At 46.4% G+C, this 17,085-nt stretch overlaps 1 protein-coding gene across 8 annotated transcripts in view; it reads left to right on the top strand.

Moving 5' to 3' along the window:
• The first annotated feature begins 602 nt into the window (after positions 1-602).
• AKAP11 (A-kinase anchoring protein 11) overlaps positions 603-17,085 on the top strand; it is a 50,207-nt gene continuing 33,724 nt past the window's right edge. For 6 of the 8 annotated variants that reach the window (XM_039366698.1, XM_039366703.1, XM_039366700.1 and 3 more), the window contains exons 1-2: positions 603-665; positions 16,156-16,307. The gene's annotated coding sequence lies outside the window, so the exon portion shown is untranslated. Of the gene's footprint in view, positions 666-4,485; positions 4,504-9,532; positions 10,003-16,155; positions 16,308-17,085 lie in introns of those variants that run through there. The other 2 variants (XM_039366697.1, XM_039366696.1) reach the window with 2 other exon arrangements.

Below are 17,085 nucleotides of genomic sequence, written 5' to 3'. Positions count from 1 at the left end.
TGTCCAGGCTGTCTCTGCCCTGCTGAGCCCGCCAAAAGTCCCATTCTGCAAACGGTGCTGCACCAGTTGAGTAGTCCTCGACTTACGACCGGTTGAGTAGTCCTTGACTTACGACCGGTTGGGTGTCGCGGCATTAAAAAGGTTGAGAACCACTGGTGTAGGGTTTCCTGCCTGAGCAGGGGGTTGGACTAGATGACCTCCAAGGTCCCTTCCAACTTCACTACTATTATTATTATTATTAAGCCAGCTGCGCCCCGCTTAAGCGCTTGAAGAGTCGCCCCCCAAAAGTGGGCATCAAGGAGAGGGGAAGCTTAGCCAAGGCGGAGAGGGAGGGAGGGAGGGAGGGGGGTGGTGGCTGCATCTGGGGGACCCTCCCCCCAATTGCAAACCCTAGGGCGCTTTGGAGAGCCCCAACCCAAAGGGGGGGTACCCCTGCTTTCCAGGCGCAGCTCAAAGCAGGGCGCACAGGCGCGCTCCAGGCTGCCGGGGAGACCCCCCCCTGCGCCCAGCCGCTTCCCGGGGAGACCCCCCCCCACCAGCGCACCCCGGTGCCTTGGAAGGAAGTCTCCGCTCTCGCGAGAAGCGGCGGAGAAGAGGAGGAGGAGGAGGAGGAGGAAGCGGCGGCGGAGGAGCCACGGAGCAGTAAGCTGGAGAGCTGCGGCAGGGTAGGAAGATGCGCACCGTGGCGAGGCCATGGGGACCCGCCGGGGAGAGGGGGGGGGGGAGATCAAAGGGGGTTGCTAGCGGCTGGGGGCGACCCCGAAGGCTTCCCCCTGCCTCTCTGCAGCCTCGTCCCCGGTTTGCAACGGGGGGAGGGTCCCCCAGATGCAGCCACCCCCCCCACACCCCCCCTCTCTCCGCCTTTGCTAAGCTGCCTCCCCTGTCTTGCTCCGCGCGCGGTCTTTAATGCTCCCTTTTTGCAAGGCTTTTTTTTGGGGGGGGGGAGGGTTCCTTGCAGCAGAATCCTTCCCCCTCCCGCTTCGGAGTTGGAGGAGGGGACCTCCTTCCTCCCCACCCCCTTTTTGCACGGTTTTTGCATGCAGCCCATCTCTCCCCCCCTCCTGTTTTGAGCTGGGGGTGGAGACAGGAGGAGGGGACCCCCACGCCACGCCCCTCCCCAGGCGCTTCAGGGCTTTGGGGGGGGGGTTCCGGGGGGGGAAGAGATGGGCTCCCCGAGTTCTATCCGTTCAAGGGGAGGGTCTCCTAGCAAGGATCCACAAGCGCTTCTGATCCCAGATTCTGCCCTTCCTTTGCCCCCCCCCTACCCCACCCCCTGCCTCTTTGGCCAAATTTTTCTGCAAGCAACTGGCCTTAAAATTGGTGGTGGAGGTGACCACAATGGGGATGTGAACCAGTTTGGGGAGTAAATAAAGACTTTGTCTGTCTGTCTGTCTGTCTGTCTGTCTGTATCTATCTATCTATCTATCTATCTATCTATCTATCTATCTATCTATCTATCTATCTATCTATCTATCTATCCACACACACACACACACACACACACACACACACACACACACACACGTGTACAGGTAGTTCCTCCACCACAATTGAGCCCCAGACCAAAAGGCGATCACGAGACCTTAAGATACAACAACGGTCGTAAGTATGAATCAGTGGCCAAGCGTCTGAATTCGGATCCCATGATCAAATGGGGATTTTTCCCTCACCCCCAAGCTCGTAACTGGGGAAAACGCTCCTGACTCCTATTTATGACACAGCAACGGTCATAAATATGAGACAGTGGCTAAGCGGCTGGATTTTGATTAAGGGGATGCTACAAAGGAAACTTTGTAACTTTGAAAAAATCACTTCTTTTTTTTCAGCGCCGTTGTCGCTTTGAATGGTCACTAAATGAACTGTTGTAAGTTGAGGACTCGCTGTGTTGCTTTTTGAAGAGTTAAAATGTCTGCCGGTGTTTCAACAACCTTGTGTGCTAAGAAAGCAGATCAAAGATTTTTAAGTGGAGTAGAAGCGGTTCAAATACCAACATGTAGTAATAATAATAATAATAATAATAATAATAATAATAATAATAATAATAATAATAATAATAAGAAGAAGAAGAAGAAGAAGAAGAAGAAATTGGAAGGGACCTTGGAGGTCATCTAGTCCAGCCCCCTGCTCAGGCAGGAAACCCTACACCATTTCAGACAAATGGCTGTCCAGTCTCTCCCAGTGTTGGAGCATTCACCGCTTCTGGAGGCAGGTTGTTCCACTAGTTAATTGTTCTCGCTGTCCGGAAGTTTCTCCTTAGTTCCAGGTTGCTTCTCTCCTTGATTCGTTTCCATGTTCCCCTTCTTGGCTCACCTGGATTTTCTGCCTGAATAATTTAGGCAGAATGGTTTCTGTTTTGTTGATTTAAGCCATGGGGTGTGTAATTGCAAGGGAATGTAAATTCCTGAAAGAGAGAGAGAGAGAAAACCCCAGTGAAAGTATTACTTTTCGGTTGGCAATACGCAGTTCGCACTTTCTTTTGGTTAGGCCTGTTCTGCAGTTTTGTCCACAGGGTCTGCAAAGCTGACCGACCGCCCCCCCTTTTTTCAGAAATTGTCTATTTTTTTTTACCTTTAAGGATCAGTTTTTCTTTTTTGTTTCATCCAGGCCTCACCTGTGCTATAAACACCTCCCTCGTTTGCATCGTTCCGGTGATCGGGCGGCGTACGGTTATACTTTGCATTTAATTTTTCTTTACGGTTGAAAGTTAGAGATGGATCTCAAATGACATATAATGTGTGGACATAAAAAGAAAGCAAAATAGATTTAAGAACTTGTTACATACAGCTCTAGCACTGTGCTAGGCTCCTACAACTGTGTCAGCACTTACTATGAGCACACTGTACCAGATCATTGCATGAAACAATTCCTACCTATGATTAAGTTACAGGTAAGTCCTCAACTTAAAACAGTTCATTTAGTTTGCAATGGCACTGAAAAAAAAATGACTTATGACCAGTATTCACACTTATGACCGTTGGAGGCTCCCCCTTCGTCCCCTGATTGACATTTGGATAATAATAATAATAATAATAATAATAATAATAATAATAATACTGCGACGATACCTGTAATACCATCAAACATCCACATCTGCCTATCCCAGGTCCTGGGTAAGGACTCGATAGGTAGACAAAATGCCAAATCCAGTCTGAACATCTGGCTGACTGTGCGATGATCGATAATAATAATAATAAAAGTTGGAAGGGATCTTGGAGGTCATCTAGTCCAAACCCCTGCTCAGGCAGGAAACCTATAACATTTCAGACAAATGGCTGTCCAGTCTCTTCTTAAAAACTTCCACTGCTGGAGCATTCACCGCTTCTGGAGGCAGGTTGTTCCACTGGTTAATTGTTCTAATTGTCAGGAAGTTTCTCCTTAGTTCTAGGTTGTTTCTCTCCTTGGTCAGTTTCCATCCATTGCTTCTTTTTCTGCCTTCAGGTGCTTTGGAGAATAGTTTGACTCCCTCTTCTTTGGGGCAGCCCCTGAGATACTGGAACACTGCTATCACATCACCCCTAGTCCTTAACAACAACAACAACAACATTATTATTATTATTATTATTAATAATAAAGTTGGAAGGGACCTTGAAGGTCATATAGTCCAATCCCCTGCTCAGGCAGGAAACCCTATACCATTTCAGACAAATGTCTGTCCAGTCTCTTCTTAAAAGCTTTCAGTGTTGGAGCATCCACAACTTCTGGAGGCAGGTTGTTCCACTGGTTAATCGTTCTCACTGTCAGGAAGTTTCTCCTTAGTTCTAGGTTGCTTCTCTCCTTGATGAGTTTCCACCCGTTGCTTCTTGTCCTGCCTTCAGGCGCTTTGGAGAATAGCTTGACAACTGCTTCATATTTATGACGGTTTCAGTGTCCCGAGGTCACGTTTGCAGTGTTACTCCCTTAGCAACGGTGGCAAGACAAGGTCGTAAAATGGGGCAAAAAACATGTTTATCAAACGTCTCAGCAACCCAATTTGGGGTTGTCAATTGCGGGTGGAGAACCGCTCGCTTTACAAATAGTTTTCAAAGCAGGAAATAAGGAATAGTTTGGGTGTTACTTGTTTATTCATTTGATGGGCTTTTCCACTGGAAAACAAACGGAATCCTGAACTTTCCCCTTTTGCAAAGACCGTAGATAGAAGCGATGGTAGAGTTGGCATGTCAGCCAAATCTATTCCATAAAACAATAATCTCCTTGGGTTAAAGTTTCCGGTCTACTTTTTTTTATTGCATCCTGCAGAGATTTTTCAAAACCTGGGTGTGTAGGGATCGAAAGGAAGGCGAAGTGGCAGAGATTTTTCAAAACCTGGGTGTGTAGGGATCGAAAGGAAGGCGAAGTTGAGTTTTTCCCGTTGACGCTGATATCCTGAATCTCCCTTTTAGCTTAATTGTGGGTGTCATCCAGAGCGAGGATGGGCCATTAATTTGTTGGAAGGAGCCACACAAGGAACTGGGAGCGCCATGGAGGGCTGTGAAGCTGTGTAGGCGTGCCTGCCTGAAAATGCAGGTAGTATTTATATAGTCCTCGGTTTACGACCACAATGAAGCCCAAAGTTTCCGCGGTTGTGTGAGACATTTGTTGAGTTTAGCCCCGTTTTACGACTTTTCTTCCGTTGTTAAGTGAACCACTGGTGGTTAAATGAAACATGCCCCTCCCCCTTGACTTTGCTCGTCCAAAGGGCGCGGAAGGGGGTGACGTGGCCTCATGGAAGGCTGCGACCGTCATAAATATGAACCGGTGGCCAAGCCCCTGAATTTTGACCACGTGATCACGGGAAAGCTGCAAAAGTCTGAAAAATGGTCCTAAGTCCCGTTTTTTTCCCGTGCCGTTGTGACTTTGGACGGTCACGATATGAATGTTTGTAAGTCGAGGACTTACCTGTATCTGACATCGTCGGTGCTAGGAGGAGGTGGGGTTTATTGGGGGGGAGGGGGAAAGGAGAAGAGGGGGGGCGGTGGGGTCCTGGGGGCTGTCTGAGCTTGGGGGTTTTTCTCGTAAACATTTCATGACCCAAACGAGGTAATGTCATCGATGCACTGATGAAGTTCCCTAGTTGGGTCGTGAAACGTCTGCAAGAAAAACCCCCAGCTCAGAGGGCTCCAAGGATCCCCCTCCTCTTCCTCCTCCTCCTCCTCTGCAAACTCCTCTCCCTTCTAGCACTGATGATGTTCCCTAGTTGGGTCATGAAACATCTGCAAGAAAACCACCAAGCTCAGAGAGCATCAAGGAGCCCACAGTTCTCCTCCTCCTCCTCCTCCTCCTCCTCCTCCTCCTCCTCCTCCTCCTCTTTCTTTCCCCAAACACACTCCCTTCTAGCTCTGATGATGTTCCCTATTAGGTCATGAAACGTCTGCAAGAAAAGCCCCAAGCTTAGAGAGCACCAAGGAACCCACAGTCCTCTTCCTTCCTTCCTCTCCTCCTCCTCCTCCTCCTCCTCTGCAAACTCCTCTCCTTACTAGCTCTGATGATGTTCCCTAGTTGGGTCATGAAATGTCTGCAAGAAAACCCCCCAAGCTTAGAGAGCACCAGGGACCCCACAGTCCTCTTCCTTCCTTCTCCTCCTCCTCCTCCTCCTCCCCCTTCCCCCCTCCCCCTTCCTCCTCCTCTGCAAACTCCTCCTCCCTTCTAGCACTGATGGTGTTGCCTAGTTGGGTCACGAAACGTCTGCCAGAAAACCCCCAGCTCCGAGGGCCCCAAGGAGCCCACAGTTCACCCCTGGGCCACAGATATCCTCCTTTATTGGAGAACCCTCAGTCCCCACGCGCAGAGAGCCCCCTCTGACTTCAGGACCTCGTGGAAACCTCAGGGCTTCCTGGCAGGGGATCGGTGCCCCTTCCGAACTGGGGTGGGGGTGGGGGTGGCAGGGGGCATTAGCGGCACCTGTTCAAAGTCCACTCCATCCCAAGAGGGCTTTTTCCGGGATGACGGAAAGCGTAAACTCCGGGTTTCAGCTTTCAGGAAACGGCCCCGGTGCCCAGAAAAGCGACAGACGCGACTTTAGCAGGCATAAAAATAGACCAGGATGCTTTGACTCAATGCAGCGTTTCTCCCCCCCCCCTTTTTTTCAACAGGGATCCTGAGAATAGAGTACAAGTCGGTCCTTGACTTACAACGGTTCATTTAGTGACCGAGATGAAGTTAGAACGGCGCTTTTGACCGTCGCAGCATCCGAACGGTTTAGGTGATCAAAATTCGAACCCTTGGCAACTGGCATGTACTTATGACGGTTGCAGCCTCCCCACAGTCATGTGATCTATATTTGGAGGCTCGGCAACTGGCATGTACTTAGGACGGTTGCAGCGTCCCGGGGGGGGTCACGTGATCCCTTTTTGTGACCTGAACAAGCAAAGTCAACGGGGGAGAAGCCGGATCTGCTTAACAACCGCGCAACAAATGCAAGAAACTGAGGCGAAACTCACTCAAGAAGCATCTCGCTTAGCAACAGAAATTTTGGGCTCAATTGCGGTCGTAAGGCGAGGACCACCCGTATGTGCCAGACAGACAGACAAGTGGCGCAGAACGAGGGCAGACCGGAATTGTCTACTTTTAAAATTAATTTGGCACTGCTCGTCTCCGGAAATGTAAATCTAAGTGATCTCCCTGACATTTTTTTTTAAAAAAACCTTGCTTTCGCAGGTGGTCCTCAGACTTACGACCACAACAGAGCCCAAAATTTCTGTCGCTAAGTGAGACATTTGTTAAGAGAGTTTTGCCCCGTTTTATCACACAGTTGTTACATTGGTAACACGGCTGTTAAGTGAATCTGGGTTCTCCCCTTGACTTTGCTTGCTGGAAGGTCACAAAAGGGGATCACGTGACCCCGGGATGCTGCAACCGTCATAAGAACATGTCAGTTGCCGAGCCTCCGAATTTTGGTCACATGACCCAACAGTCGTAAGTGTGAAAAACGGTCGTAAGTCCCTTTTTTCCGTGCCGTTGTAACTTTGAACGGTCACTAAATGAACTGTTGTAAGTTGAGGACTGCCTGGCTTTTTTAAAACAAGGAAGAGGTTGGCTGGTGCCTTTTAAAATGTATTTCAAAATGCAGCCACCTGTCTCAAATGGTGTAGTAGGGTCTCCTGCTTGAGCAGGGGGATGAACTAGATGACCTCCAAGGTCCCTTCCAACTCGGCTATTCTGTGATTCTGTCAGGGTCTCCTGCTTGAGCAGGGGGTTGGTTGGACTAGATGACCTCCAAGGTCCCTTCCAACTCTGTTGTTCTGTTATTTTCTCATTCTCTGCCTGTCTGTCTGTCTGTCTCACACACACACACACACACACACACACACACACACACACACACACGGGATGGACTAGAAGATCTCCAAGGTCCCTTCCAACTCTGCTATTCTATGATTCTGTCAGGGTCTCCTGCTTGAGCAGGGGGTTGGACTAGATGACCTCCAAGGTCCCTTCCCGTTCTGTTCTGTTATTTTCTCATTCTCTGCCTGCCTCTCTGTCCGTCTGTCTGTCTGTCTCTCTCTCTCTCCCTCCTACACACACACACACACACACACACGGGATGGACTAGAAGATCTCCAAGATCTCGTTTCCAACTCTGCTATTCTATGATTCTGTCAGGGTCTCCTGCTTGAACAGGGGGTTGGACTAGAAGACCTCCAGGGTCCCTTCCAGCTTTATTCTGATTGATAACCAGCTAGGAATTCCCACCAGGCAGGGGAAAAAAAAAAAAAAAACCCACAAAATGCAAATTTCCCATCAGCTTTCTGCCAGCTCATGCAAACAAATGACGGCATTTTTAATCCTCTCTCACATCCCTTGCACTCCGTAAGATTGAGTTCAAACGATTATCCTGATATTGCAGAGGATAGGTTTATTCTGTTGTGGGTCGCCTGAGGTTGTGTTGCTTAGCAAATCGCAAATGTGCCTTACCAACCGAGACGTTCCTCCGAGTCAAAATGGTGCGTTGTGCGTCAAAGTTCAAGTTCAACCACGACGCCGGCTTCTGAAACCTCGTGCTTTGTTTTCGTCCGGCCGTTTACACCCCCCCCCCCGCAGCGTGTTACCCGCGTAGTAATGCAAGAATAACTACGGTAGTTTCTGCCTGTGAGAATTGGGTTTCGCGCGTGCTGCGATCGCTCGTTTGGGAACTTCACTAAATCCATTCTCCAGATGCGGGGATGTTTGATTTTCTGGTGGGGCTTCTTAATGCTTGGGTTGTTCTCTTTAGTGTTGCCTTTTATTGGCGTAAAAACGTATTAATAAAGGGGAAGAGCTCAGCTTGCTTGTTTTCTTGCAGACTTTTCATTGCCCAACTAGGTTAACCTCATCAGTGCTAGAAGGGAGGGGGGGTTGTGGAGAGGAGGAGGAGGAGGAGGACGACAACAACTATGGGGTCCTTGGTGCTCTCTGAGCTTGGAGATTTTCTTGGAGACGTTTCATGACCCAACTAGGGAACATCATCAGTGCTAGAATGGAGAGGAGTTTGCAGAGAGGAGGAGGAGGTGGTGGAGGAGGAGGAGGAGGAGAGGAAGAGGAAGAGGAGGAGGAGGAGGAGGAGGAGAAGAAGAACTGTGGGGTCCTTGGTGCTCTCTGAGCTTGGAGATTTTCTTGGAGACGTTTCATGACCCAACTAGGGAACATCATCAGAGCTAGTAAGGAGAGGAGTTTGCAAGGAGGAGGAGGAGGAAGAGAAAGAGAAGAAAGAGGAGGAGGAGGAGGAGGAGGAGGAGGAGAAAGACTATGGGGTCCTTGGTGCTCTCTGAGCTTGGAGATTTTCTTGCAGATGTTTCATGACCCAAGTAAGGGGCATCATCAGTGCTAGAATGGAGAGGAGTTTGCAGAGAGGTGGTGGTGGTGGTGGTGAAGGAGGAGGAGGAGGATAGGGAGGAGGAGGAGGAGGAGGAGAACTGTGGGGTCATTGGTGCTCTCTGAGCTTGGGGCTTTTCCTGCAGACATTTCATGACCCAACTAGGGAACATCATCAAAGCTAGTAAGGAGAGGAGTTTGTAAGGAGGAGGAAGAGAAGGAAGAAGAAGAAGAGGAGGAGGAGGAGGAGGAAGAGGAAGAGGAAGGAGAAGGAGAAGACAATGACTATGGGGTCCTTGGTGCTCTCAGAGCTTGGAGATTTTCTTGGAGACGTTTCATGACCCGACTAGGGAACATCATCAGAGCTAGTAAGGAGAGGAGTTTGTAAGGAGGAGGAAGAGAAGGAAGAAGAAGAAGAGGAGGAGGAGGAGGAGGAAGAGGAAGAGGAAGGAGAAGGAGAAGACAATGACTATGGGGTCCTTGGTGCTCTCAGAGCTTGGAGATTTTCTTGGAGACGTTTCATGACCCGACTAGGGAACATCATCAGAGCTAGTAAGGAGAGGAGTTTGTAAGGAGGAGGAAGAGAAGGAAGAAGAAGAAGAGGAGGAGGAGGAGGAGGAAGAGGAAGAGGAAGGAGAAGGAGAAGACAATGACTATGGGGTCCTTGGTGCTCTCAGAGCTTGGAGATTTTCTTGGAGACGTTTCATGACCCGACTAGGGAACATCATCAGAGCTAGTAAGGAGAGGAGTTTGCAGAGAGGAGGAGGAGGAGGAGGAAGAAGAAGAAAAGGTGGATATATATAATTTCTTTTCTGCGGTAGCATCCAGGGATCAAAAGAGGTTTTGATGGCCCTGGACAGCCATAACCTCACCCGCCCTACTCAGATCGGATGGACTCGGTTATCTTTACTCAGGAAGTAAGCATAAACAGGTGGTCTAATTTTGTCTCGCTGGGAAATGTGAGGAGACGAGAACTCCGTGGGATTATGATTGTATTTTTAAAGTCTTAGGAAAATGGGAGACCGCTGGCTGATATTCCTCTCCCATCAGATCATGCAGTCCGATATAACCAGGCATTTCCGAACAGGAGCTGGCACCGGTGTGGCTGTGTCGCTTGCGGGTTAGGATAAATTGTGTCCGAAGAACGGAAGTGTTCGTTTTGTTCTCTCTGCTCTGGAAAGGTTTAACGCAGGATGGAATTCAGATTTTGGGGGTTCTGTTTTGTAGCAAATTTAGGTGAGTATGTGCGGATTACAGCTTTAAAAAAAAAAATCACACGCATAACGCTCATTTGAATGATAAATACGCCAGGACCATCACCTATTAATAATTGTGGATAATATCTCCGTTTTGAAAGAGTGAGAACAGCACCTGTTTTATACCAGGACATGGTAACAGGCTGGATGAGGGCAGATCAACTATAATTAAGTTCTTTTAATGAGCTGTTTGTTTTCTAGCTAGGCGATGGGCATGCTCCAAAGGCACCTGAAATTGTGTGCTGTCGGTTTGTGCACACAAAAAAATGCACCTGGTTGAATTGTCTTAACAGTATGCGTTATTATTTATCCGTCTCTCCAGTTGTGTTCCATGGGGGCTGCCATTAGTTGCTTGGATGGGTAGATGGATGGATAATAACACATGTTTGTGTATGTACACCGTTAATATGTGGTAGTTGTGAGGTTTTTTTTTTTTCTGACGAGAAACAGTTGGGTTAGACCTGGCTAGGCTGTTAGGAATGCTAAGGAAGATTATTTTTATGTGTGATTGTGGCTGCAAGGCTGTTTTTACGGGCAAAAATGGAAATACTCTGAAATACGCACAGCGTAAGCTGTTTGATTAGAGGAAGATCAACAACTGCATTTGTCAGGGATAGGAAATCCTTACAGACTTTTTGTTGACAAAAAAGAGGAAAATGAACTTGTGATGGGGGTTGAACTTTTGAAAGTTAGCTTATGGAAAGAAGGAAATTATAATGTAACCGTAAAATGAGAGGATAAAATATAAATGCATTTATAACCACTGTCAAAAAGATCAGAACTAGCCTTCCTTCCTTCCTTCCTTCCTTCCTTCCTTCCTTCCTTCCTTCCTTCCCTCCCTCCCTCCCTTTCTTCTTCCCTCCCTCCCATCCCCCTCTTTCTTTCTTTCTTTCTTTCTTTCTTTCTTTCTTTCTTTCTTTCTTTCTTTCTCTCTCTCTCTTTCCTTTCTTTCCTTTCTTTCTTTCCTTCTTTCTCTTTCTTCCTTTTTCTTTCTCCATTCCTTCCTCCCTTCTTCCCATCATCCCTCCCTCCCCTCCCTCCCTTTCTTCTTCCCTCCCTCCCATCCCCCCTCTCTCTTTCTCTCTCTCTTTCTTTCTCTCTCTCTCTCTTTTCTTTCTTTCTTTCCTTCTTTCTTTCTCTTTCTTTCTTTTTCTTTCTCCCTTCCTCCCTTCTTCCCATCATCCCTCCCTCCCTCCTTCCCTCCCTCCCTCCCTTCCTCTTCTTTTGTTTTTTCTTTATTTCTTTTCTCCTATTTTGTTAAAAATTCCTTCCATAAACATTACATTTTTTAAAAGAACCACCTGGTTAGATTCTGCAATATATTGCATATCAAGTTGCCTCTGAAGATGTTGCAGAAACTTCAATTAAAATGATTTGACTAGTATTAGACAATCATTTCTACAGCTTTTTGTCCTCTGTAGCTGCCTCCCTGAGCATGTCCACATCCACTTTAAATTATATGGGATTATATGTGTTGTTGTAATTTATTACTCAGCCATGCTTCCTCATTCAATGGAGCCTCTGGAGAAATACTTCACGATTTGAACACAACAGTGAGTGAGTCAATAGTATTCTCTAGTTTCTTTTCAAACTCAAGTTGGAGGATGTTAGACCAGATTTGCTGAGCACAAGTTCCATATTTGAAGACTCTTATTATGTACATTAAAAAAGGTATTTTTATCAGTCCTGAATCTCCCTGCGATTAGTCTTAAGAGGTAAAAAAAAGATATTTAAAGAAGTGGCTTCTGATCTTCTTTACAGCTGTTATAATCAGATCTTATATGTTATATGTACGTAAGGATGTAGGTTTATACGTATGTTGTATATAGCATGTTTAAATGTGTGTTAGGTATGTGTACGCTTTTGAGAGCAAGGAATAAAATTTCATTTGCCAATGTGCCCACAGTAAAAAATGACAATAAAGGTTATCTATCTATCTGTCTGTCTGTCTGTCTGTCTGTCTGTCCATCCATTCACCCATCCACCTACCCTATCTGTCTGTCTGTCTGTCTGTCTCTCTCTCTCCACCCATCCATACACCCATCCATCCCTCCATCCACCCACCCACCCATCCATCCATCCATCCATCCATCCATCCACCCACCCACCCTCTCCTTTTTATCTATTTATCTATCTGTCTGTCTGTCTGTCTGTCTATCCATCCATCCATTCACCCATCCACCTACCCTATCTGTCTGTCTCTCTCTCTGTCTCCACCCATCCATCCCTCCATCCATCTATTCATCCATCCATCCATCCATCCATCCATCCATCCACCCACCCTCTCCTTTTTATCTGTCTGTCTTTCTTTCTTTCTTTCTTTCTTTCTTTCTTTCTTTCTTTCTTTCTTTCTTTCTTTCTTTCTATATCTGTCTGTGTGTCTATCTATCATCTATCTATCTGTCTATTTATCTATGTCTTTCTTTCTTTCTTTCTTTCTTTCTATATCTGTCTATCTGTGTGTCTATCTATCATCTATCTATCTGTCTATTTATCTATGTCTGTCTGTCTGTCTGTCTGTCTGTCTGTCTATCTATCTATCTATCTATCTATCTATCTATCTATCTATCTATCTATCTATCTATCTATCTATCTATCTATCTATCTACTCCTCTTCCTTTGAGGTTTTCTGATCCTTTTTAATGTTTGTTGGCCTCTTATTGTCCAAAAATATCTATTTTTATTGGCTTCCTAGTTTTGAAATACAGTCTTAATATATAGTTTAAGGTTACTTGTAGCCTATGGTGTATAACAGAACACATCAGGAAAAGAATTTTATGATAGAAATGAATTGGAAAGAGATTTTTCTTTTCCTATTATTAGCTTTGTTCTAGAATTTTCCCCCAAACATGGAAGAAAACAATTGTGTTTTCTGACCAGTTGGGCAAAACAGTTACAAGGAGATTTTTTTTTTATCATTAATTAGGCTATTTGGAATTTTTAAAAGAACACTCATTGCGTAGTTTTCTCCAGACTGACCTTAAAACTTCACTTAGATCAGCAACTTTTAGATATGTGTGAACTTCATTTCCCAGAATCCTCCAGGGAGCCAGATAGAAAAACAGAAAGGGAGTAGTTATTACAATAGATTGGCAGGAGCTAAACACATGTAATTATACTCCTATTTTGCATAAGATTAAAACAGTATTTAAGTAAGAGCAACATCTACTCATAATTATCACTGCAGAGTAGGAAGGCTGCATTTTAACAGTCTGTTTTTCCTAAAATTCTCATTTTGTTCAGTGGAATGTGACTTGAGTTTCGGCAACCTTTTTTTCCCACCTGCATTTATGTATGATTATAGAATCCTATTTATTACGGTCACCGTCCAACTAATTAACCAGCCAGCTTCTTAAAAGAATAATGTAACAAAACCCTTGAAATCATGATGTTGGAAGAGAAAAACATCAATATTGCCTTAAATGTTTCCAAAACATCAGTAATCCTCGACTTAATCCTCGATTCATTTAGTGACCGTTCCAAGTGAGAATGGCACTGCAAAAGGGCGACTTAGGACCGTGTTTCACACTTATGACCGTTGCAGAATCGAAACTCACACACCTGGCAACTGACTCGTATTTATGACCGTTGCAGAATCCCAGGGAGTCACGTGACTCTGGGACACGGCAACCGTCATAAATACGAGTCGGCTGCCAAGCATCCGATTTTCAGTCACTTGACATGGGGGATGCTGCAACGGTCGTAAGTGTGAAAAACAGCCCTAAGTCAACTTTTTTCAGTGCCAGCTAAGCAAAAAAGTTGGTATTTGTATACCTCACTTCAGCGGAAGAGCTGAAATGTCCTGAAAAAGTGAGTTTTGAGCCAAAAACTAGAGCTGGCAAAGATTGACTTTAAAATCCGGAGCAATCACGTAATCCAGATTAAGAATCTGGACTGGATTGTAGCTAAGGACAATTTATATATATACAGGTCGTCCTTGGCTCGTAAACAGGTTGTTTACTGACTGTTCAAAGTTACAACAGCACTGAAAAAACTGACTTATGATGACCTTTGCAGTATCCCTGGGTCACGTGATCAAAATTTAGGTGCTTGGCTACTACTTACTCATATTTATGACGGTCGCAGTGTCCCTGGAGTCAACGCAAACAAACCTGTGACAAGCAGAGTTAATGGAGAAGCCAGATTTCAGTTAAAAACGGTGTTACTAACTGCAGTGTAAGTGCAGTTACTAAATGTCCTCAAGTGCAGCGATTGACTTAACGACTCTGGCAAAAAAAAAAAGGTCATAAAATGGGGCATAATTCGCTGAACGAACGTCTCGCTTAACAACAGAAAGTTTGGGCTCCATTTAATGTCGTACGTGGAGGACTAGCTGCATACGTACAGACCGTGGAGCCACATAACATTTCGGAAACTGATTTTAAGTTTAAAAAAACTTTAAACTTTTAAGTTTTTAAAACCAGTGGGTTTATATTCCCTCCCGCAAGGAAGACTTGGAAGACAGACGGTCCTTGATTTACAACCGTTTTGTGTGCTCCGCTGGAGGAACAACAACAGTCTTGTGGAAGTGACCTTGCAGTGGCTGCGGGTCTTTTAAGGCCACAAAATTGTTTTCTGAGAATTTGGCTGAAATCTCTTCCAGAGAACAGCAACAACCGTTTCCTACATTATCAGGAGATTTAGGTCACTCCTGTCGGATTCTCAATGTCCCACCGACCAGCAGGAGGAACACAATTGTGGCAATTTGTGTTCCAACAAATTGTAAAGCCAATTCATTATCTTAATTCTTTCTGTTATCGTTATTGGGGTATCCGAGACGGGTGGCTGTGTTCTCCTGCATACAAATTGGGTTTGAGTCGACAATACAGTTGCCAAAGGAAAGGTGTTTTTTGTTGTTGTTGTTGTGTTTTTTTATAAATTATACTGCTTTAAAAACTAGCATTTCCTTCCTTTGGGGCTCTCTTTAAGGGTTATTTCAGTTCTCCTGAGCAATAAATAGTCTTACTGTATTACGTGCTGCCCCTTAAGGAGGATTTATTTCTGTTTATTGCTTCTTGTTGAGAAAAGTATATTCCTTTTTAATTGCTTGGTTCTGAGGCAAAAAACTTCACAAATGTCGTGGTAGGCAACCAGGCCTGTCTTTCTGGTCCTCAACTTACAACTGTTCATTTAGTGGCCGTTCAAAGGGACAACAGCACTGAACGAAGTGACTTATGGCTGTTTTTCACACTTACGACCGTTGTAGCATCCCTGAGGTCACGTGATCAAAATTCAGAGGCTTGGCAACTGGCGTGTACTTATGACAGTTGCAGAGTCCTGGGGTCACGTGATTCCTCTTTTGCAACCATCTGACAAGCAAAGTCAATGGGGGGGGGGAGAAGCCAGATTCACTTAACGACTGGGTTACTGACTTAAGAACTGCAGGGATTGACTTAACAACCGTGACAAGTCATAAAACGGGGCAAAATTCACTTAACCCACGTCTCGTTTAGCCATGGAAATTTTGGTCATAAGTCAAGTATGTGATTCAACTCAGGAGAATGGAAAGCCATTAGAATTGGCGGGAAGCGTTGTATATTAGATGACAAGGAAAAAAGAATAATTTAAGATAATTCAACGGATTTCTTTCGGTGTGTCCTAGCAAATTCGTTCACTGTTAACCTGGCGCTGGACTTTTTGCTGCACACATTACAATGGTCCCCGACTTACGGCCAGGATTGAAACCCACAATTTCGTCGCTAAGCGAGACCTTTGTTAAGTGAGTTTTGCCCCGTTTTACAACCTTTCTGGCCACGGTTGTTAAATGAATCACTGCAGTTGTTAACGTGAGTGACTCGGCTCCTCATTGACGTCGTTTATCAGAAGGTCGCGAAAGGGGATCGCGCGACGCCCCCGGGACACACTGCGACCGTCATAAATGTGAGTCCGTTGCCCAGCGTCGGAATTTGGATCGTGCGACCCTGGCGATGCGGCAACCGAAATTTGGGGGGGGGGGTTCGTAAGTGGAGAGCTCCCTCTGCCAAGTTTCTAGTAGGTATAATACGGTCTCGTTGATGGAAGATGAAAGAGATGGAAAGTATCCCCTGATTAAAAAAAATGCTTGGTCTGATAAAGTCCCATTTTCTTGGGCTTCTGGTTCTGTCCCTCTCATGAAGTTGTTTCTTCTTTCAAGATGGCGGCCTGTAGAAGACCAGGGGCGACCTAGAAGAAGACGGGTGAAGGCCCTCGCCATCCGAAGCAGAGGAGACCTGGGGGCTGTCTCCCAGCATGGACCTTCAAGAAGAGAGCCTCGGGGGCTGAAGGCCGCGGGGCTCTTGCGTTTGGGTAGGCACCATCGGTGGTCATAGGAGCGCGTGATGGAGAGGACGGGGTGGGGTGAGGTGGGGGGCTGGGACAACTGAAGAGATGTTGTCTTGAGCTGAATTACAACTCTTAGGTCCGTAATAAAGCCAGAATCACAAGGGGGAGGGCATTTCAGAGTGCTTCTTGGTCCCAATCCTTAACTTTATGTTCTCCTTCTCCTCCTCCTCTTTGTGCTCTCCTCCTCCTTCTCCTCCTCTTCCTCCTTCTTTTTCTGCTTCTCCTTTTCCTGCTTCTCCCTCTCCTCCTCCTCCTCCTCCTCCTCTTCTGCTCCTTCTCCTCCTTCTCCTTCTCCTCCTCCTCCTGCTCCTTCTTTTTCTGCTTCTCCTTTTCCTGCTTCTCCCTCTCCTCCTCCTCCTCCTCCTCCTCCTCCTCCTCCTCCTCCTCCTCTTCTGCTCCTTCTCCTCCTTCTCCCTCTCCTCCTCCTGCTCCTTCTTTTTCTGCTTCTCCTTTTCCTGCTTCTCCCTCTCCTCTTCCTCCTTCTCCTCCTCCTCCTCCTCCTCCTCCTCCTCCTCCTCCTCCTCTTCTGCTCCTCCTCCCTCTCCTGCTCCTCCTTCTGCTCCTCCTCCTCCTCCCTCTCCCGCTCCTGCTCCTCCTCCTCCTATTTCTTCTTCTCCTTTTCCTGCTTCTCCCTCTCCTCCTCCTCCTTCTCCCTCTCCTCCTCCTCCTCCTCCTCCTCCTCCTCCTTCTCCCTCTCCTCCTCCTCCTCCTCCTCCTCCTCCCCCTCTCCTCTTCCTCCTTC

The sequence above is a fragment of the Crotalus tigris genome, unplaced genomic scaffold (assembly GCF_016545835.1).
Source record: "Crotalus tigris isolate CLP2741 ecotype Arizona unplaced genomic scaffold, ASM1654583v1 scf7180000020351.1464749751:1500972, whole genome shotgun sequence".
NCBI lineage: Eukaryota > Metazoa > Chordata > Lepidosauria > Squamata > Viperidae > Crotalus > Crotalus tigris.
Note: the sequence above shows the minus strand (reverse complement) of the source record. Positions and strands in the feature narration are given on the sequence as shown.